The sequence below is a fragment of the Zootermopsis nevadensis genome, unplaced genomic scaffold (assembly GCF_977971745.1).
Source record: "Zootermopsis nevadensis isolate Lab colony 2312 unplaced genomic scaffold, Znev_1.0 Znev_ptg000010l, whole genome shotgun sequence".
In the NCBI taxonomy this organism is placed as follows: Eukaryota; Metazoa; Arthropoda; class Insecta; order Blattodea; family Termopsidae; genus Zootermopsis; species Zootermopsis nevadensis.
In genome coordinates, this window is record NW_028259142.1 from 10,978,605 (window position 1) to 11,002,890 (window position 24,286).

Sequence of the window (24,286 nt, forward strand, 5' to 3'; positions counted from 1 at the left end):
ACTGCACTGAGCACTAATCTCGGTATGGAAACTGAAGCCTCTCTACCAGGAAGGTTGGTATAGAAGAAACCATCTTCTTTTGTATTGAGGGTGTACCCGGTTAGAAACTTTGACGGGTTTTGATTATTCTTTTGAGGGTGTTGTGACTTTCCTCAGTATCTGCAATGAAATCGGTGGTAATATTGTTAAGTATTGATAGACCACTACCGTTTCCTTTCGGATATTATCCATAACTTCTCCAGCTAAAACAACGTCTTTGAATAAATTGGGAATCAATGACACTTTTGTCTTATTTCATGTGTTTTGCGTCAAGGTATTGTTATGCTCACTGTATTCTTTATAATGCTGAAACACACTACGTTTTTCGCACTCGATAGTAAATTAGCATATCACATTTAAATGATTAGGCGAAACGTTAGACGCACTATGAATCATTATATGATTGCAAATTAATAACTTCATTAAACCATACCCCATCTGACAAGGATCACTGATTCTAGGTAAAAGTTGTGTATTTTAAATACACAACTTTCTGTGAGATACTTTATTCTACCATGCCAGATGAGTAATTTAAGAATTTCAATCCGTGTAGACGGATTGAAATTTCGCGAAAATCACACTGTGCTTTAATTTGCAGTCCAACAACTTCGGAATTATAGAAAGAAAATAATTAAAATTGCCGCTGATTATTTGTCATGTGTTGGAATAAATGAACTGTGTTAGGCTTTGCTTCCGAAAACAACTCAGCGCAATTTCGGACGGTTTTTAAATTGTGGAAAGTCCACTAGTATCATATGTGAAGGGCAGAAAATTGCACAAAAAGTTAGTAGATGGCGCTATCTCCACAGTAGCGATACAATGTTAATTAGTTTGTGGTCTGTCCATCAGAGTTGATAAAGTGTAAGGGTAATATTTTCATGTTAATTCTTGCGTGAAAGCTTAAGTAGAAGGAACTCGAACTCCTCGTTTTAAGAGGGTTCAATTTCCGAATATTCGCGTGAGCATAAATCAAAAATTAATTTCCTAAGTCAAGGCGCTCGTAATAAATAATCCTGTCATATCAACTATCTATCCTCCCTCATGAAGGCACCGTCAGTTACCATTTCCGTGTGCCTGTTAGCTCCATCATGTTTATTTGTCAGACACTGTCTCATTTTATCAGTGTGTAGGGCCTATAACTAGAGAAAAAGTGAGCATATTTTCACTAAATTTGATTTCGAAAAGTTTTATTAATGTTTCTCAACGATACCAGTTAAAATAGGACCGGATACGGGACACTTTACTAACTTTGTGTAATGCACGATACATCATTTTGGTTTTACATGTTTTTAATTTCATTGTATTATGTGAATAGAATCACATGATTTTCATTATCACAAGCATTTGCACAAGATAAATTTATTTTGAGGAAGTCACTAAGGCGAGCGAAGATTTGGAAACGATGTAGAAGAAAGTTACCGTAGCCTATTTTATGGTATCCCATCACTTTCTGGAAGGAAAACCTCATCCCAGATTCGAACCCGGAATTTCCCGAATATTAATTACGAGTGATAACTCCACCGAAACTTTCTGTTTTTCTCACTGATATATCGAGGGTTAATTAACGACTGTAAATCAACTGAAGATGGTATTTAGAATGTTTGTGTCTATGTGAATTAAAATTTGAAGAGGGCGTTATGTGGAGGGACTGGGGGGGGGGGGGGGAGAGGAACATCAGATTGCTCATTGTCTCGTCAGGGATTCTAACCGGGCACCTACCAAATCCAAGACAGAAGCGTTACAGCGTGAACCAACTTTCTGGTATGTTAGTTTAGAGTATGGCGTTGTGCTGTATTGAATTTCTGCCGTTCTTTGACTCACCGACTGCGTTTTCAATTTGGTTACAGATTGAAAAGTGAATCTTCACTGCATGAATACTGTAGGTGAATTATACACTCTATTCTTAAAAGAGGACACCGAGCGGGAACCAATTCGTCTCAGGACTGCACTCTGTATTCATTCAGGGCGTCTTTGGGTAAAGGGAAACTTTATCCTTAAGATTTCCTCTTTTCTAAGCATGGCATATGCAAATTATTCTATAAAGAAGCTTGGGATTACTTTTATATACTCACAGAATTACACACCGCAGACTTCCGAGCTGTAAAAAAAGTTCCGAAGATGAAATGAACGACGTTATAATCTTATTACAGAAAGAATCTCGAGGTTGAAATTTTGGTCTCCACTACCAATCCATTTCCAGGCCAGGCTGAGCTGAATTCGCTTACGGTGAAATAGTCAAATTAGAATTAGTTGTGGTTTTGGACACCAGGCGAGTGTTTGCAGCGCCTAGAAGCTGAAATTATTTTTCTCCTCCTCTATAAAAGTTGCTTGAACAGCACAAACTGTGGCCCCAGCGAAGTTGCAGGACTGAGAAGGGAAATTACTGTGCAGTCTCTGAGTACATTAAGAAGGAAGAAAGCATTTCAATTCATTATAACACCCTCAAAACGTGTTCCGCTAAGTAGGAAGGACTAATTTACCCAGCCAGACAAGGGCGCAATGATGGTTAAGCAAGTTATCGATGTTTAACTTGGGACTGAGTACTATTGCAGTTCTGAGCACAGGACGCCCTGGAAAAATTCGCGCGTCCACCAGAATGTTGTGTATAACTCAAGTCTTCTGATAAACTGTTACGAGTTCTTTCCAAGAAGTAAATGCAAACAGCCGAGGTCTCGTCTGGCAGTCCGCATGATTTATCTCATAAACTACTGAACATATTGTGATGGCATTTTTAAAAAGTATCTAAACTAAAAATTGTTTGAGACTTCGAAATTTGGTCCATATCTGTTCATTATCAACTTAACTGATCGATTTCATGAGAATCTGGTAGTATGCTCAGCTGGTCAATATATTCCCAGCATTTTATGGGACTCAGAGTTTTAATATCGTGTTCACTGTAGCTCACCACCAGTCTCAATCCTGAAAGAGATGAATCCAGTCCACACCTTATTTCTCTAAGACATCTATAAGTATTTTACTCCTGTATACACCAATGCCTTGAGAGTGATCTCTCCTTTCAGACTTTTCAGTTATAATTCTGTAAACATTTTTCATTCCCGAATTCATGCTGTACACCTCGCTATACATAATTCTCTCTAAAAAGAATCAAATCGAAATTAGTAAATTCCCTAAAATCGGAGCGTCGTTTAAGAGTGATGCACTACACAAAATGGGCCTGAAATTTTAATTATGATCTAAATATCCTATTTATTACAACGTTTATGAAAATGTAAGGATTATTCATTTATATCTGTATTATTACATACAGTTTGGACGACTGGTGGTCGTTTCAGGACGGGTCGGGACTTCTCTACGCCGCAATGTCCAGACTAACTCAGATTAGGGTTTCGTCTTTTTGGATAAAGCGGTCGGGGCATGAAGCTAATCACTCACCCCATCTAGTGCCGAAGTTAAGAGTGACCTATACCTCCTATACTCCCATTCGTCTGCATGGCATAGTGATTAGTTAAACGTCTGGAACATTTATGTCTTTATCATTACATTTTTAATTTCGATTACCTTTACAAAAATTTCCTTATCAAAAATTTACTTTAAGGCAACTGACTTATAAAAAACAACAAGAAACTATTGTTCTTAATCATTCTGCTCACATTTAACGACACGAAATGTGTACTATTGTGACTGCGCACTGTCTCGTACGCTCATTACTCGTGTTTTGTCAGACTTAAATGTGTTGTAAGATCATGTCCGATGATGGCTGTTAACTTCACTTCTTGCCATCGGTAGATGTGTCTTGTACAAGAAACGTATGTTACCCGTCTCACAAACATATGCATTTCTCCCTTGTGGTTTGTTACTGTACGTTTTGTAACAGACCTTGCAGTCCATAGATATGAGTCTCTTACATACGGAAACAATTTTTATTTTCATCTTTATTAAAGAAGTATAAACACAGTAATGACGCATCGTTGGTTCACTGTTATACTCCACAGTCATCAAACAGCTCTTGAATATGTTTATTGCATTTCTGCAGAAACATATTTTATTTATAATGTATAGACTTTACACGAGCACAAAACACACAAAAATATACTTTTTTTATAAACGACCCTTGTGGGAAATAAAAATTCATATTATTTTTTACATATAATCCAAACAAACTTATCTTTCTTCAGTGTATGCAGCATTCTAAGGATATTTTTCAGTGCTAAATAGGAAAAGCGAAGATGGATTACCATCAAATTACAAAAACAAATAAATAAATAAACGAAATAAATTGCAATTTGCTGACGACCTGGTAGTTTGCGACCATTTAAACTTCATCCTCGGGGTAATATCCTCTCGTTTATTATGACCCTGTCAACTTAGGTTTTAAGCGGTTTTCATAATTTACAGTAACACGTGCTACATTCCAGTGTTGAAAATGTAGTGCTACAATAATAATCATTATGCTACTTAAATAATTTTTAATTCTTCAAAAAATTTGATGAAGTTGAATTTATTATTTATATTTAAAACATTAAATATTATATAGAAACATTCAAACAGAAATGTTTAATGCTAAATATTTAGTGCAAATATACCTTAAATTGAGAACATTTATTTTACGTTTACAACCTTTTATAATGAAAATTTAAAGGCCATGTTGAGTCTTCAATAAATTTGAACTTCAAAGTTTGCTTTTGGGTTTGGTGGCAAAGATGGTATGATTCTATTCATTGCAACATGTGTTGTACCAAATTTATCTGACCTGTTTGTGATTATACTGCTCCTCAAGGCCTAACTTCATATCCTCGAAGGCAAATTCCATTACAGCGTTCTTTATTTCGACACACCGTTCTCTCATCTTAGTTTGCGCAACAAACCATCTTATTTTATAAAGTGTTGTTAAAGAATTTAGGGACTAACAATTATTTGCATCCCAATATTTGTAGCTGTTAGACTCCTTCTTTTGTAATTTTATTAGTTAGGAAAGTGTATTCTAACGCGATATTTAGATTAATGACTAAATTTATAATTCACATATAAGGCAAACGCGGGTAGCTTTCCTTCGTGTTGAAATCATGAACGACGTATCTCCTACTGGATACGTACCTGGACTTAAAGCTCTCTTCATTAGGAGTAAACAACCTCCTTTGCTTACACATTACTCAGCCACGTTCATAAGAATAAACGGATTTTGTGTTCTTTAAACTTTTGTGCCATTTAAACACGCTACTTTTATGTAGAGGTAGCACGGACAGCCAACTGTTGAAACAAAGTGTCGCTGTTGTTTAGGAACTGCGATTTTAACCCTACTTTCGTCTGCGAACAATTTTACAAATTGAGACGATGGTCTTTCTGTTTGCCGAAATACTTTTACCATCAGAAGACGAAATGTATACGGCACTCTGAACTTGTTAAGTGGTACAAGAATGTCTGAAAACGGCCTTAATACTTACAAAGACGTTTCCAAAATAAACAAGTGAAAATAGTAAAGAAATTGATTACAAAGAGATAGGCCTATAATTCCATTCTTCTGAGAGGTATTTTGTAGATCACATTTTGAACATGTTACACGTATGCTTATCTCCAATAACTGAATCATATTGATCCTGATCTCTTATTCCAATACACCTGTTTATCAAAAATTTAAAACATAAATATAAAATATACAAAACTAAATTTTAACTATATTCTCATATATCCCCTGCGTAAGTCTTCTCGCCAGGAGTTCAGTGTACAACTTGGACTGTCGGTGATGAACATCGTTGAATTTTGAAATGCTTCCTGAAAGTTATAATAGATTATTATAAATAAAAAACCACTTTAATCAGCAAAGACAATGACGTGGTGAGTCTCATGTAATAAGACGTGTTGATTTTGTGAAATCTCGGTTATTTCCGATTATCTCGGTATTGCGACGGATCCGGAAAAAAAATATTTTTGTCCGAGAACAATGGACGGACCGAAACGAACGGGCCAGATTTGAGGAGCCGATGAAGTGCGCGGGGGCTCAGTCACTTGCGCGGGCTTTTAATTTTTCTTCTGAACTTAGTGGAAGAAGTGAGTGTCGCTCATGATGAGGAATCAGAACAAGAACTAATTTCACTACTACATAACAATTAGGAATGTAAATTTGTATTTCACCAAATGAAAAAAAAGGCCAGCTGCGTGGATAATAAATTTTTCTGTCCTATACCTTGAACATTCTTTGATATTTCTGTTGTCTCAATCAAGGAAGAATTAGGGAGTTTTATATCCAAAAAGAAGTTTTTTGAACGTTGATTCTATAGCAATATCTTGAAATTGACGCCGATTTGGAAGTTTTTTTCTAATAGTAGCTGTAACTCTGAATTTTGCTGAAGAAGCTTCTGTGATATTTGTAGATAAGTTTACAAACACACACAGGACAGGAGATTGTAACTCAGTTGCTTTTTTAATGAAGGGGTTTGGTTTGCACTTAATGGTGTTTCAGAGAAACAGGAAAGAAGACAGAATGAGAAAAGGCGAAAGAGGGACGTAAATAGTAAAAGAGAGAAATATAATAAAGGGCAGACAAATAATCAGGAAGAACAGACAGGGAAGTGATGAAAGAAAAGAGGCCTGAATTAAAGGCGGAGGGATACAATGTGCGATTCCAACTGCTGAATGCGTATGAAAGGGATTTTATCCAAACTGAATGTTTGAATGCTTATTATGCATTGAAATATGGAATAAAGTCGCCATTTAATTCAGTTACTACTTTCCTTTATATTATTAAAGGTTTATCCAATTCAGATAATCGTCTTGTCGCGTATCGGAATTCTGAAGTCCCTGTCCAGTTGTTGGTTAAACTGGACGCGATAATTAAACCAACGAATGTCCTAATTACAGCACGGTTTAACACAAAAATTTCAGATGTAGCAAAACGGATTCACTGTTTGTGGGACAAATGTAATTTCCTAGATACGGGATTTGGGTCTAATTAAAGTAGCTTAAAACTTCTATATCGAGAAAGTTACCACTTTGAAGCTTTCCTGTATCCCCTTATCTTATATTAGATTTGATTTGTACAATTGAACGAGCCAGTTAACTTCTCTTTCCCACTGTATGTCCTTTTGTATTCGTACGTCAGCTTTACTCTCGGGTTAAAATATTTCTTAATGCGAGACGCAAATAACATGTCTGGACGAAAGTGATCCGGCTGGACTACACATAGATTGTAGAGCGTTCTGACTGAGGTAACAAATCTCTTCAATTCGTACCTTGCCAACATGCTTCAAGACTTTGGTCTTTTACTTCCCTCTGGCGATAAAACTAAATCCAATGCATTTAAAGAATTCTTAAAAGTAAGATGGCGTCAGGGTTTAACCCACAGTGCTTCGATTTTGAGTGACGCTGTAGGCTTTATCTTGTAACTTTCGTCTGAAATGCAATTCCTTTTACACGTGCGTCTTTCTACCAACATTAATTTTAAATTTACCTTATAGCTAGGAATACCGTGACATTTTGTAATGCGTCTATCTGAAAAACAACTTAACTGTTTGCAGTGGAATGCGATACTCTAGTTGAAATTAAATGCAATTGAATGCACTGCTAATTCTTTGATTCGTAGTCTGTTATTCAAGTATAATCGCAATTTTTATGAGATTCAAATAGATATTTGTTTAATGTTTGAAATAAGATTAATCATACAACCAGCAGATGTCGGAAGAAATTGTAAGCTATTGTCCCTCAAATGATTAAGTAAATACGATGGTGCATGCAGATACTATTAACTTATAGCATAATTATTGAGAATAATGCTAAATTTCTTAAAATAATTCTAATTAGCAACGGATTCATACTGACTTAAAATGTTTTACACATAACTTATAATTTTGTAACGACGCCATGCAGGTAGTTTTTAGTGTGTAAGAAATGTTTTATATAAAATTGTTAGACATATTTATAATTTATCTCCGCACAAAATTTAAAATTCACAGTGGTCCATTAATTGTAGCCAACAAACATAAAGATAGTACCAGTTTCGCGTGGCTGCCTTCTTGTTGCTTTCCGCCCAACAAAAAAGTTACCGTTAGGTAAGATTCATGTTTTTTGAGGAAATCTTACCACACAAAATGTCAAGATTGGGTACACTGTTAATTGGCATTGGTGTAGCTCCCACTTCAAAAGTTCTGATAGCCGTCAACTTTGAATTATAAATATAATAGAAATAAATGGTATAAAAGTTAGGCGGTATTTAGTGCAACAACAACAAAAATACCGAAGGTGGCTGTCTTCTGGGCTGTTGTGCCGTGTAGTCTGTTAGAAGATTACTGCCTCCATCATGAGGTATACTACTCATCGCCCTGATGATGGAGGTAGTAAGGACCCCTGAAACGTCGGTAAACTTCTACCAGACTACACGGCGCAACAACCCAGAAGACAGCTACCTTCAGACTTACCGCTGTGAAAACATAAAATCATACTAAATTTTAATACCACCATGTTTGTAAATATCCGTTAATTTGTTTAAATATTACATAGGTAATCACGTACTCAACGTTATTATTTTAATATAAAACTGCGTTGCTTAATCATACAAGAAATGTAAGTTAACAAAATAATTTCTGACGGTAATTTCATCTTGGAGTTACAAGGACGGTTAATTTTGTCGGTTTCAAGACATCTAGATCCGAGGCTTAATTAACGCTACACACATTTGCTCGCAAGCACGCACGTGCGTGTGTTTGATTCTTTGTGACTTCTTTAATATAATTGGTTTTCTTGGTTTACTTTATACTTTGTAGCATGTCTCTTTGCATCCATCCTCCCATTCTTTTTTATCTTTCGTCTGTGTTTTCGCTTTACTCCTGTATATTTCTTTATTTTCTGTTCCTTCCTTCTCATTGTTTTCATTTTAGATCTCTTTAGAATTTGTTCCTTTACGTTGTTTCGTATTATTTTCAGTTGATTTTCTCTTCTCTCCACTTTATTTTTCTTGTTTAATTTCTTGCTGTCTTGTTTATTCCATTTTCGTTCTCTGTACTCATTTTTCTTTTTTAACATTGTTACATTCCTTTTGTATTAAGTTTGGTATTCGTTCTGTTCTTATTGCTCGTCTGTCTTCCTTGTCTTTTTCTTGTTACATTTTCTAGTCTTATTTCCGCCTTTCTGTGCTCTGGGACTTGCTATGTATTAGCGTATCGTATGCAAGTGTTGTGTGTGCCATAAAAATAAATACATTTCAATCAAACAAACTTGCTGACTAACATAGGAAGTTTTCTAAGGACGCGTCGCATGTGTCCAAAGTGGTATTTTCTAAGGCTTGAGTATCTCCCTGATTAAATCTTGGCTTGGCTACATAATTTTTGCCTGTTCAGGTGAAAACACGACAGTGCAGCCACCACTGCTTTCGTCATGTACTGATAGGACGAGTAAGGGAAATTATTTGTAAAAGAATGTCCTTTACACCTAATCTTCGAAGTGCAGGGAGCTGAGTTAAGTTTAGTAACAAATGATAATTCAAAACAACATAGTTAATCTTTACAGAAACTACTTTCCATTTGGAACAATGGTCATCAGTAATTTTTAATTTTTAAGAATATAGGTGGAGACATTCAGAAGCAACTGTTTCTAATTTTACTAACCACTGGAATCCTGTGAGGATTATGGAAGAGGTCTAAAATCCTACTGTCATGATGTTGGTCTTATCTGACGATGGTATTAATTGTTTTAGGATCTTACTTTAGTAATTTTTCTGTTCTTTGGCCAATTTGTCTGACAATATTTTTATTCCATGAGCAGAGGGTTTGTAATCCTCAAGTGATGACCTAGTAAACTGGCAAGATTTCTGTTCATAATTGGAAACTCTTAAATCTTGGTTGAGAATTTACTCATTTTCGTCCTGAAAATTGCGTAAGCGTTGGATAACTGAATGCTAACACGTAATGGAGTTATATTTTACATTTTAATATGTAAACAGCATAGTCTGTCTCTTGTTATTAGTTAATACATGAAAAAAGAGAATGTTCACATTATTTTATATTTGTTGGATTGTAGGTTGACTATTCACGTTTTACATCACATCGTAAGAACCTCCCGTAATTTTATTAGCTTTTGTCTGTTGGAAGCAAATAAATAAATGATACAGTTTTAATTTTGACTAGGCAATGTTAACAAAATTGTAGTCGGATATATTGAAATAAACTAGGCGTGGACGGAAAGATAATATTACAACATATCTTTGATGACTGAACTTTGGTATTTAGACTGTATTAAACTAGATTTAAGTGGAGTCAAATGGAGAGCTTTTGTGAACATCGTAGACCCAGCGAACATTCGCATTCCACAGTACATTGCATGAGACTTCAAGTGTAGGTTTTGAAACTATTTATGTTGCGCTTGTAATTTCGATTGTATCCTATATGAACCGAAATACCTCACGTGTTTTGGTTACTTGCTACGGCAGGGGTTCATTTCTCGGCTGCGGCAGAATTATTGCCACCGCGCCTGTGGCCCACCAAACATCTCTTCCACTGGGTAAGTGAGTACATCGGCCGAAGCGTGAAACTGACCACTCAATTCTAAACACTGTTGTTCGAAAGAATCCTTAGATTTTACCGCCACTTCCGCATAAGTCTTTATGACCTGGTACTTAGATATTATGAGATATTTAACTTGAACCTATTTCACACCCCTTGTCAACAGAATAAATGTGTTGATACCAAATTTTATTAATTATTAGTTGTCTTCTGATTTCACATGTTTGACTGAGTTAGAGTTATTCTAAAATCTTAGAATTAAGTATGAGGTAGTGAATATTATCATCAAGGAGTAGGTAGTCTTGGATGGGTCACCAGTTCATTGCAACGACAATACAAAACGTGAATTTCCGTCCATGTCGTTGTGTTGACTGGCCATCAGAATCTCTTAAGGAGAATGGAATTTTGTACGTGGAAGAGATGTTAACATTGAAGTAGGAGATTCTTTAACACGTTCATTCTCCCCTCTACCACTATTAGTTTAAGTATTTTAGAATATTTTAATTTATATAGAAAAGATTCAAATACTTGTTGTACTGTAGAGCAGAATATAGTACACAATGATTAGAAATAAATGCACATTTTGTAATCCGAGCTCTTTATGTTACAAACAGTAGAGATGTGACTTGTCTTCTGTCACTTGCCAAGTACTTCGAGGATATTGTCTTCATATCTTTCTGCTTCCTTCCACACGATTCAGTGAACAATAACTTCCTCCTTTCTGTAAGAGGAAGCACATCTCGTTGTGGTCCATTACTGGCTATGCACAGCCTCCATTAGCTGCTGTTGATACTGTAATGTTAGACCGTCCTCTTTGGTACATTATACCACTGATGTTAAGTCTTCACTGTATCGAAGAGTCAGCCAACTGCCCCACTTCCTCCACGCTGATACCAGCAATTCGCAAATGTGAACTGTCTGCAATCTGTTGGCTCATGTCCAATGTTCATCGTTTCAACATAATTAACAGCAGCAGAAATGTGTTGGCTTCTCTCAGTTCTGTTGGCGGACCTAAATCATGAAATGTGCATAGTGCAGAATACTATGGCATTTACGTAGTTACAAATAGACTGTTGTTGTTGTTATGATGACTATTGAAACACGTAGCTGTACAATGTGGTTCATATCAAGGGTTTGTGGTATGTTGACACTAAATAAAAATTTCGCCAACAGTGATTATTACAGATTTTGGATGTATATTAATATCTACAGCCATTTTTTAAATTCAATAGTTTACCTGATTGATTACGTTTTAGATTTTAGAGGTTTTTGAAGATTCTTACGTGTTGTAAAGGGGAATTTTTTCTGTTCTAAGAGCCGGATATTTTGTAAACATTATTTTATTCAATGAAGAGTATCCAAAGAAAATTTTACGCAAAGTTGAAGTTTTACCTTACAAACAAACGTTATACTTAGGATGTTGTTATTATACTCCTGTACGTAATTTTTAACGTGAACCAGACCAGTAGCGGGCCTGGTCTATGCGCTGAGCAAACTTATCGATCCAGACTAGTGTAGCTGCATGTCCGTGATATACATCTTGACTGACTGTGACCGGATGTACGTGCCATTCAGGGACCAGTTAAGGATATATCACGAGATTAATATGACTTCGGTGCCACACAACTGAAAATTACCTGGCTCCTTTTTATATGCTGCTGTTTTTTTTGTACTATTTCGGAATCTTCCTGTCAATGTCCTCAGCACAGTAAGAAAAATAACTTTTGAACCAACGGTGTAAACATCTAACCACTATCAACAATTACACTCTTGCACTTATTATATTTCTACAAAAATTTAAATAAATATGGCGGCAGTGGGAACACGTGAGCGACACTAACGTAGTAACGGAAGGTACTGAAATTTTATGAGAATATATTTACTGAAAATGTTGAGCAGTTGCTAAAATATCAATATTTTAATTTTTTATTAAAATTTTTATAATTTATAAAGCAATTATATTGAAGTATGAAGAACATTGTGAACATGGTTGTGCAAACGTCCAAGGATAAGGTCATCTATATTGGGCCACATGCTGAGTAGGACTCGTCTATGGAATTTCTGTCCCTGTTTTTTGCTGAAATTGAGCAAATCATTTTGGTAGTTCTATCTCCACAACACGAGACAGGAAATGAGCAGATAACATCTGACATTGTGGAGTGATTTGCATTTCTGTTTAATAATGTTTCAAGACAGTATCATACTGGACTGATACAAACCAACAGGAGTAAATGCTAAGCGTTTATTGTAAAAATTAAAATCTGATTTAAGAAAATTATGGTCATAACTAAAAACTTCGTATCGTTTTAATACTTTTCTTCTGCAAGAGTTTAGTAAGACAAAATAACATATCTTTAAAATGGACCGAAAAATGTTTCTGTTCTGGACTGATAAAATAAAAATGGTCTTGTGAAGTCAAATATTAAAAATGTATGTAATAATTATGTACTTTTAAAATTATGAATAATCAGCATCAAATATTTACTGAAGAATGTCTACCGCAAATGTGTATGTGTGGTATAAATAGACTTATTTGACAGAAGAACAGTCATATCGTACTGAAAAATTACTGTAATTTAATATTCTCAAAAAGTAGTTTTATTATCAAAAGTTGTTAGCACGTTTCAGAACATATCTAAACAGTGAAAATAAGGCGCTTGGAAGGCGGAGATGATGGAACAAGCAGTAAGCAAAAATAAACAACATTTGCGATTATCTTATCTTAGTAAATACCGAGGCATGCCTGGAAAACCTTTAAATATGCCACCATATTGAAAATATTAAGGAACACTGTCATATCTATAACATACACGTGTCACAAAAATGAGTATGGCAATGTACCATTATATTTATAAATTTCAAATTCTGAAATTTCCAGATTTCATTTTCTGCTCAGAATTCTTAATTAGTACTTAGGATATTGAATTGTGGACAATATCCCATAGCCTACCAGTAAAGTATTCGAAGTTGTAGGCACAAAGAGACCCTTCAGAAGAGAATATTTATCAGTAATTGGTAGTTTCCCTCCTAGATACCTCGAGGCTACTATAAAAATATAATAACTTTGAAGATTAAGAAACAAAAAGTATCAGCAATATTATTCAATTCTGAAGTTGTGATAAACGAGGAATGTAAGCTTATCAATTGCGTAGCCATTGCCTGTGGTATAGTTCCGCATTCCTTATAACAATGCCATGGCATGTAAACTCCATTTGAAGACTCTGGATCCCTCTCCTTATCTGACAGCGAGATCAGTAGTTGGAGCCTCAGGGGACTGAATCCGAGGCTTGTCTTCCTACTTCTCTGCAATATCAAGTGCAGATGCTGAAACTAACCCACCCCACATGCAGTTCATCGTCCCTCAACCCAACAGAACACCCCTGGAGGCAGAATTCTCCAAGCAACCAGATATTAAATGTCACGCTCTGCCCTGGCTGCTGCAGCCGAAGCAAGATATTAAAAAAAGCAAGAATCGATTATATCTTTTGTTGCAAGTTTATTGGGAAGCAAATAATAACCCAGTGGAAGAGAAAGATATAAAAGAACAGAAATGGAATAAAGAGAATGCATTGTGCTTAGTGAGAAGAGAAAAGAGTAATCGGGATTGTAATTTTGTCGCTTTCCGATCCGACCAATAAAGATCTGATGAGTCTACAGCAAAACGTGTCTATGAGGCGGTGTGATTAAGGAACAAGGAAGGTATCCCTATATTTCCCAAGCTTCATTAACTAATGTTCGATGAAGCTTAAGGGGCTTTACAGACGTTCCCAATTTATAGATGCCCATTTAACCCCCCCCCCCCCCCCCTTGGCCACCCGACAATCCCGATTGGTGTAACTATGCAATTTGACGAAAACTAATACAGCATAAGGACATTACAGATTTAAACTAAAAATTTTACAACTATAACTGTATACACTCGATGGTCTAAAATATGTAAAATTTTCGATGCCCCCTTATTTTATTTTATGAATAAGCTACAGGTCCAAAGCCAGTTGTAGGTTCGATTTTTTTCGTCTTGTGTACGACGTATCGCGCATAGAATCATTGGCTCTTCTTGTCTGGATTTATTTTATTCTTAAGACGTTTAGTGAAATATCTGTTGCTGCATTCAAACAGTTCTTTCTGTTTTATTTAGCAGTAGGCAAGACAATGTTAAACAAATTTTATCGGATTACATAACATTTGATTAAACATGAAGAATATTCCGTTAAACGTTCATATGAGAGCCTTCTTTAAGGAACTCAAAATCCATTTGGCTACAGTGCTCACAGAAGGACACCATTGTAACCTGTCCTGAGTTGGTTTAACTCAGTCACAGCTTTAGCACAATGTCGTTGCAAACTCAGAACTTCGGGCATATTTTTGTACTGAAAAATTGACTTGTTAAAAGGTGGCTTGTCTGTAGTTTCATACAATACTCTTTTCCCAGTGGTTTAAGGCTATATGATCATTTCTGTTCTACTCAATTGTGATATAACTGCAGAAAACAGTAAAGAGCATGTGTCATATGTGAGAGAGAAGTTGACAAATTTAAAGAAATGCAATTTTAAACACACGTCTATTTGGAGACGACCTAATCCGCTCTTGAACTGGGTGAATCAATGTCCAAGTTTAGGATGACAAACCGAGAAAAGTATATTTATGTACGACATATAAGAAGAAAAAATGGCTACAAAATAAAGGAAATTTTTTAGAAGTTACAGGAAGTACCAATTCAGTTTATAAACCATCAAGAGTTCACAAACATACTAAAATAAAAATTTATAATACCTTGGCTTTACTGACATTTTTATATGGGAGTGAATAAAAGTGGACAATGGAAACAAAAGAAGAAAACAGATATACAGCCGCTGAAAAGGAATTCATAAGAACAGTAAAATACACTTGGAAGAACTATAAAGAAATGAAGTTATATAAGAAGAACTAAACACAGTGCCTATATTGGGCAGCATTGTGGAATATAAAACATGGATTCAAAATGTAGACAGACAGGAGAAAATTAACAATTACAATCTATATGAGTTGGGAAAGAGAATGTGACATTAAAGAAACTTTCGGATGAATAAGGCCGGAACGGGCCGAAAAGCGGTATAAATCCTTGACTGCTTAATTATAATGATAAATTAAGAAGCAAATGAAACCTGCAATTAACCTAGAAATAAACAAAAAGGACGTAGAGTCGGCGCTCAACATACCAACGTTTTTAAATATATTGCTGATTCATTCAGACACACACTTAAACAGTACAAACGGTCCGTGCAAGTCTGAACGTAACTGAAGGCGTTGGATACCTTTTTTGTGTCATAGCATCTGTTCGAACTGTCTAACTTTGTAATAAGTAGGAGTACCAGTTATGTAAGATTTGAGGTTTTCACAGCGGTGGGTAGGAAGATTTCTGTCTTCAGGGTTGTTGCGCTGTGTAGTCTGGTCGATGTTTACCAACGTTTCAGAGGTCATACTGCCTCCGTCATCAGGTGCCCTGATGACGGAGGCAGTATGACATCTGAAACGTTGGTAAACATCGACCAGACTACACAGCGCAACAACCCAGAAGACAGAAATCTTCATACTCATCGCCCTGATGACGGAGGCAGTATGACCTCTGAAACGTTGGTTAACATCGACCAGACTACACAGCGCAACAACCCAGAAGACAGGAATCTTCATACTCACCGCCCTGATGACGAAGGCAGTATGACCTCTGAAACGTTGGTTAACATCGACCAGATTACACAGCGCAAGAACCCAGAAGACGGAAATCTTCATACTCATCGCCCTGATGACGGAGGCAGCATGACCTCTGAAACGTTGGTAAACATCTACCATACTACATGGTACAACAACCCAGAAGACAAAAATCTTCATACTCATCGCCCTGATGATGGAGGCAGTATGACCTCTGAAACGTTGGTTAACATCGACCAGATTACACAGCGCAAGAACCCAGAAGACGGAAATCTTCATACTCATCGCCCTGATGACGGAGGCAGCATGACCTCTGAAACGTTGGTAAACATCTACCATACTACATGGTACAACAACCCAGAAGACAAAAATCTTCATACTCATCGCCCTGATGATGGAGGCAGTATGACCTCTGAAACGTTGGTAAACATCGACCAGACTACACAGCGCAACATCCCAGAAGACAGAAATCTTCATACTCATCGCCCTGATGACGGAGGCAGTATGACCTCTGAAACGTTGGTAAACATCTACCATACTACATGGTACAACAACCCAGAAGACAAAAATCTTCATACTCATCGCCCTGATGATGGAGGCAGTATGACCTCTGAAACGTTGGTAAACATCGACCAGACTACACAGCGCAACATCCCAGAAGACAGAAATCTTCATACTCATCGCCCTGATGATGGAGGCAGTATGACCTCTGAAACGTTGGTAAACATCGACCAGACTACACAGCGCAACAACCCAGAAGACAGAAATCTTCAGGAGTAGCAGTTATTAGAAAAACTTGGTTGAACCTTCCACGTCTTTGAAAAGGGAGAAAATTTACTTACCACATGAGCATCTATTAGCTTCTCAAAAATAATTTTCCTCCATGGACTTCACCTTAATTACACTCTGTCAAATGCTTTATAATAGATACTATTATGTCACTTGATGAAGTTTGAAGTTCTCACGGTGGTGTATGTGCCCTGATGATGGAGGCAGCGAGGACATCTGAAGCGCCGCTACAACTCAGAAGAGAACTATCTTTATCTTATTTCGTTTCTATGTTGTATAAACTTATTGTGGTTGATTTTATACCTTGATTGCATTATGCATCTTGTTTATATTAAGCAGACATTGTGTTGTAAAATTAGACATATTTCAGAGAATTATTTCATAGAAAAGGTTTTCGTATATTTGTAAAGTTATTACAAATTTATCACACTCTAGGTATTTACAAGAAAATATAGGCTTAGTGAAATATATTATTCTTTTTCCGTCCGTGTTCTTGTCATACCAAGAATTACAGAAACCAACTGCCGGATTTTTATCAAACTTAGTACAAACGTCGTGCCAATAGACGTTGGAATTTTTGTTTTTGTTTTGTTTTATGCCATCAGTAAAATCAACATAACTGCATTGCTAACTTGTGATATGGAAGCGACACTAACGCCACTTAATGTACGATATATGATCCGAAATCATGGCTTGACAACAGATGCTCTAAAAGAATGCGTATTTGATTCAGGTAATATTTGTAAAGTGGACAGTAAGCCTATCGAAATATGCGACTTGATAACAGTAACTAAAGAACTATTGGAGGTAGCTGTATAAAGTTTCATATAAACTAGATCATAAACTTATCTATAAAACTGTATATGATACATGTCTCTACGTTAACATTTATAAACATGGCTGCATTGCGAATTGTTGTGATTATACGAGGCGCGTCCCAAAAGTAAGTTTCCCTGGGGCCGTTTACAGAAACAAAACACAATTTCATGGAAATATTTATTGCAACAGATACAGCAAGTGTCCAGCTATTTTTCAACATATTCGCCACCGGAATTGAGACATTTGTCATACCGTGGGACCAACTTTTAATACCTGTGTCGTAGAAGTCTGCCGCCTGGGATTGGAACCACTGTGTGACAACCATCTCCGCCTCTCTGTCATTCTCAAAACGCTGACGCTGACCGGACAGGAATTTCTTGAGGTGTAGAAAAAGATGGAAATCACTGGGAGCGAGGTCCGGGCTGTAGGGTGGATGATTAAACACCTCCCAGCTGAACTCCTGCAGGAGACTTGCTGTCCGTCGAGCCGTGTGCGGCCTAGCGTTATCGTGCAGGAAGACAATACCGGCACTAAGCATCCCGCGCCGCTTGTTCTGAATGGCCCGTCGCTGAAAATTGTCTGCACCAGCGACGCACCATCTGCTTGCTCATAACGTTAGGCCCATAGACCCGGCACAGCTGACGATGAATTTCGATCGGCGCTATGCTCTGTGCATTCAAAAACTTTATCACTGACCGCACTTCACAGTCGGCGGGAGCTGGAATAAGAACCTCCATCTTCAACAGCTGCAACGATGCTACTGTGAGAACGCGGGAAGTACCGTTAGTGCATGCGCCATGCTACGTCATTGCTCTATCACGTACGCACAGTCGCTTCGCTCAATATAAGATTTGCTAGCTGTGGGACGAGTGGGAAACTTACTTTTGGGACGCTCCTCGTATCTAACAAATTAACGTAGATAGAAACTCTATGAAAACTATGCTCATAAGTGGAGTGATTAATGTTTAGTTGTTGGACCTACTAGCCTTTGGTGTGTTTTAAAGGAAATTATGCGTTATAAGGTAACTTCAGATTTTTTGCTTTCGTTAAATTTATCCTGGAATACACTAAATCGGTCCTTACGAAAGGTTGCGCCGAGTACAGAACATGCGGAAATAAATGTTCTATCGGTCTTATTCCAAGGAAAGACGTTGAAGATAATATCGGTCAGCTTAGCCTTCCTTTCATTAGCGGAGTGGCCCATTTTTCACTTTTGTGGAAACGTATGGAGTGGTAGTTCAGAGTACGATTGAAGCATTCCAACCAATTTACTTTCTTTTTCTTTTTGCTTCTTTCTGTTTCATTTTTCTTTCCGTGTTTCAATCTCAGATGTCACCGCGATCTGCGAACTGGAGACAGATCCTGAAGGAGTCGTAAGAAAAAATGGAGACTGACATAGGGTAGCGAGAACGTTGTCACTGGGTGTAGTATCCAGAAGGAAGACACGCCGGGTAGTGAGATCGATGGCGCTGGGCGCAGAATAAGGGAGGAGAGAAATAATGGTACGGATGAACGAACAAACATCCCGGTACGGGGGATGGGAATGACGAATAAGGGCACAGGACAACGTGTGCTTGGATAAAGTGGCGGAAGAAACACAAGTAACTACATTACCAACAGAATATTGTTTCAGATTTTCACTACCTCTCATAACATTTCGCGGACAATTTGTTATATATATATATATATATATATATATATATAGCCTAAAATGATTTATCCTCTACATAGTAATTGTAAATTTACGTAAGAAAATACAGCCCCTTTTCCAGAAGGTTCGTACTAAGGATTTAGAAACCAGAAATTATTTTATGCATAGTTCTTTTACGTCAGTATGAAAAGAGTAAATGTGTTGATATCAGTATTTGTTTTAAATTATTCGTTAGAAAAGACAAAGTCATAACTTAAGAACAGCCAGTAAGTCCATTGAACATTTAAGAAAGTTAAAATATGTTTCAGAAGTAATAACACACGAATATTTTATTCGTGACGATAATAAAATTAGGCTATACTGTATTCGGACAAAGCCCGAAACTATTTTAGTTCAGGATAATTTATTTTACTGTGCCGTATCTCAAAACGTAAACATTAAAATATACAAACTGTCCACGGTGTAAGGCCTTCTTAAAAGGGAAATTGTGTGCTCAGTCAATAACTTTTTTGCCTCTTATGGAACCCGAATGTTTATTACCATGTTCACAAGATACCGTTACTTCGCCGGATACTGAGTAATTGCACTTACTGATTTGTTTGAGTATTGGTCTCTTGATTTAAGGGCTTTTGATGGAAAGGAGCGAGGAGAACTTTCGGACCCAATGAAGGGATTGTAACAGAGAGAGAGAGAGAGAGAGAGACAAAACTACGTAAGGGGAGTGTTTTTTTGAGATTGGAGGAACATATGATAAGCATGGGGGATATGAGAAATGCTAGAGAATGTTAAGTCCGGAAACCTGGAAGGAAGAAACTAAGTGGAAATCTTAACTTAGACGGGAGAAGAATGCTAAATGGAAAATTCTTCACCAGCTACTCAACGTTCAAGGAACTTTCTTCACTATGCAGCAAGTTAAATTATTTAATTCTTTTACTTGAGAAATTGCATTGTCCTATATGATTCTGTAGAAATATAAGCGAAGATGTCTTCAAAGTCTTCAGAACTTTCTGGTGTATATGACTAATTTTTAATTAGCGATTTTAACTGTGGCAGTACAGCGTATGAACATCATCGTCAATAAATGGTGAGTTCTAGAGGAAATTACACATTTTGAGCTATCAGTCACCCGTAACGAACAGCTACTTAAAACAACTGAAGTTCTAAAGCGATTTTTTGTAGTAAGTACTTTAATTGAAAGCGTGTGTTTGGATAATGTGTCTGTCCGTCGCAGACAGGCAACAGCAGTGGTCTTCCAGCTTGAGGTTTGGACTGGGAACTAGCGACTCACCGTAAAATTAAAGCGTGTTACAAAATGTTTCTCAGTGTCTTGGAATGGCGGGCTGTTGTGAACACAGAAAAATGTTTGTTTTCTCTAAAATGCTATAATTTCTGATTATCTGAACGACTGAACAAAATACTGTGATGCGTGGATGTAGCTGGGTCGAATGTCTTTCCAACTGCGTATTTCTCATCGAAATTGATCTGTTTTTATTACGTTTTGAGTGAAATCTGTGATAAGCCTTGAATAAATTTAATTTGTGTTTATACAAATTCACTTTGCCTTACTTGTAGCTAAGAGTGAAATCAATATTATTTCTGGAGTATCCGTGACTATCTTTTATCTACACGCTTTACGCATTCACGTTATTTTTTTCAGAACACTTTTAGTTAAGAAATGTCACATTTTATGAAATACGACAGAATTTTACATTTCCTCAAATTTAATTATGTTTCGGCAATTTTTTGAAGTTCCTTGTGTTTGGCTTTTTCATTTCAATACTGCACACAAATTTGACACCACAGTTACTGGTTCACTGTTTCGTATTCGAGAGATCCTTATTCATAACCCGTCTGTTGGATATCTTTGAGGTCAGTGGTTTTCCTCAGTCCCTTCTGTCAAATGTTCACTCTCAGTTTCGTTAATCTTACTTCATTTTTCTTGGTGTTATTACCACCCAAATTAACAAACGGTATTCATAGTCTTGAGTGCAGTGACATGAGCATGCAAGTAATGTTGGTGTGAGCCTGATAATGATTCATAATGATAATCTGGGTTTTCTCGCCGTGTAGACTGGTCGGTAGATGCCAGCGTTTCGGAGGAACATACTGTCTCCATCTTAAGGGCTGGAGATAATGTTTCGAAGCCTGTATGAGAACCCCAAATCTGGCAATGATTGCTTGACAAACGAAACATGTCGTTTAAAATGAAGCGTTTAACTGACTTAAATGTTGCAATGATAGTTTCATGCAAAATACTCAGGAGACTTATGTAAAAAGTGACAACATAGACAATTTACATTATAACAGAGCAGGATACTGCAATAGGGAATTGAAGATACCCTTTGCTAAACTGTAAGGATTAGCCTTGATATCAGACCAACTGCCATAATCGTGTCATTATAGGTTAATGATAAGTTTTGTTTAACACCTGCTTTAACGTTAATTTGAACCAAATAGTTTCTTTCGTTTTGTTTAAAATAAGAACCACCATTTTATATGTTATTTAAAGGGCTACAACATTCTATATTTTGTTTTGTATTACACCTCCGTTAAAATATTGAACACATTTGTGTTAACTGCATGATGGGACCAGTTTTATTCTACGTGTTTTTATATTCAGGAGTCCTGTAAATTTTGTTGCGCCAATGCAATTTGTTCGATATAAGAGTTTATTTTAAAACTGCTGTGTGTGCGAGTGTCCCGAACCTCGAATTTAAAATGCCAGTTTGGTTTTTGGATGGACAGAAATAATTTAGCGGACGTGGGTTCGATTTTTCTCAGTGATCCCAGAGGAAAACTCCCTCAACCAAGTAACTTCGCTGTGTGTAGCTGATTGTTTCCCTCTCTAACCCCGAACCCCCACAGTGATTGCTGTAAACGAATCATCCCTCCAACCCTTCCTCCTTTGGTTTTTTCTCTTTTAAATTGCAGACTACACATTCAGTGAGATTCCCTGTTGTGCTGACGTTTACTTATTCAAGTAAAATGCAAATAGAAACGGTATTGCTTCTGGATTGTAATATGTGTAATCTTCTTGAGCCCGTGTTCGCTGTAAATGGACTCAATTCAAATTGATGAAATCAGATTCGGAAATTGTAGTTGTTAGCACATGTCGACTCCAGATTTCCAGTTGACTTTACTCCCATTTTAGGTTTTTTATTCGCTTATTTAACGATAATTTATTAACTTTATGAGTTCCTTAACGTTGAATAGGGGATTATTATTCTGAGTGGTAAAGTTAGAAAGACGTGGATGGAATAGGTAGTAGGTTTTGAGGTAATGAGGTGAACAATGAAAATGCTCAGTCACTATAGTTGGTAAAATTATCACTTTCGCTGCCCGGTTTTTGTATGTCTTATTACAATTGCGACCAGGTCTAAAGAATCATTTCTTTATGGATCAGGCCTTCGGACTGTCAATTTGTCAGCAACTTTACCTGTCGAGTAGTCTTTTAAGTAAAATGTTTAATTATCGCTAGAAAATTATGCATGTTTAAGGACCGTCAGATACAACTTTAGTGTTTATGTTTGCTGTATTGTACGTTTTCTCAACTTATTTCGACAGCGTTACACTGTTCTTTTTTCAGTAAGCGTGCGAGTTTCGGCATCTCAAAGTCATACTTTGTGATTTACTTATATAATTCTCTATGACATACTTGCCACGGTTATACAACTTTGTACATGATTACAGAGGAAAAATGTTGTTTTGTTGTATTTTTCTAGCATGATATTTTAAAATTGTCTGCTTTTTAAAACGTACATAGTTTTTTTAACTAATGCCTTTAAGTCATGTCTTTACATAAGTATGTAGGCCTACATATAAAATCTCTGATATTTTAAAGCTGTTTCCGTGTAACTCAAGTTCTACAGTTTCATTACTAATGCTTTTCTAATATATTTTATTGCAAATTGTTTGTTTTACACAACAATATGTTGATATTGATATGCTACTCAGCACATACAATACGTTCAATATTCTTTCATTTTGGTTATAATCGAAGTTAATTTGTAACATTTAGAATTTGTTAAAATTTCCATTATTTAACTTATAAATTAATTTTAGAATCACTAAAATAATTCCGTCGTCTTGTTTGAAACCTAGATTAGTCAGTAACAAACACAGTCAAAACTTAGTTTTTGAATATCAATTTGTTGCTGGGTGTATGTTTGTGGATATACTTTGCGCAATTAATTTTGATTTCCCACTCATTGTGATTGATACCTTTATTTTTAAAGAATTCAAACGTGAATGACTGGGCTTTAAGACCAATGAACAAAGAAGTAAATATTTGGTTACATTACTCTATGTAACTGCGATTTTCCAGCAAAAGACTGAAACTTTTACACATCAGGAGAATAGCAGCGTCGAGTGTGCTAACCCCGTCGTTAAACCAATTTCTTAGAAGTGTGTGACTATCATTTTTGACTTGTCATCATGTTGGGGTGGTCTTTTTAATTGCGAAAGTAAATTCCTGGAAATCTGATATATTTTATAAAAAGCAATTTGCTTCCACGTACCCCACAGCCATTCTCTGACACAGGCCTACAAAGTTTAACAGAAATTTTCAAAAGAACAAAAGTAAATGTGAACAACGTAACATCACTACATAAATTCAACAGGCCTGTAGAATGTACGCAATAAATGTGTGTTGTAGACATCTTTTTCTTTCTCAGTTCATGCCTCATTTAGTTGTAGAGCAACCGAATATGACAAATCTGCCGATTACATCAATAACAGTAGCAGAGTTTTACGTAACAAGAAGTTCTGGAAAGTACTTAACTACGGCCTTGATTTTAAGTTATCAAGAAGGTGAAATATAGATTATGATGTTAGGGTTGTGACGCTGTGAGTT

At 36.5% G+C, this 24,286-nt stretch overlaps 1 long non-coding RNA gene across 2 annotated transcripts in view; it reads left to right on the plus strand.

Annotated features, from left to right (window-relative positions):
* LOC110828484 (uncharacterized) overlaps positions 1–24,286 on the plus strand; it is a 321,029-nt gene that overhangs the window by 206,195 nt on the left and 90,548 nt on the right. Inside the window, exon 4 of one of the 2 annotated variants that reach the window (XR_015534543.1) lies at positions 19,113–19,266. The exons of the other annotated variant lie outside the window; for it this stretch is intronic. This is a non-coding gene — a long non-coding RNA (uncharacterized LOC110828484). Of the gene's footprint in view, positions 1–19,112; positions 19,267–24,286 lie in introns of those variants that run through there. 2 annotated transcript variants of the gene reach the window in all.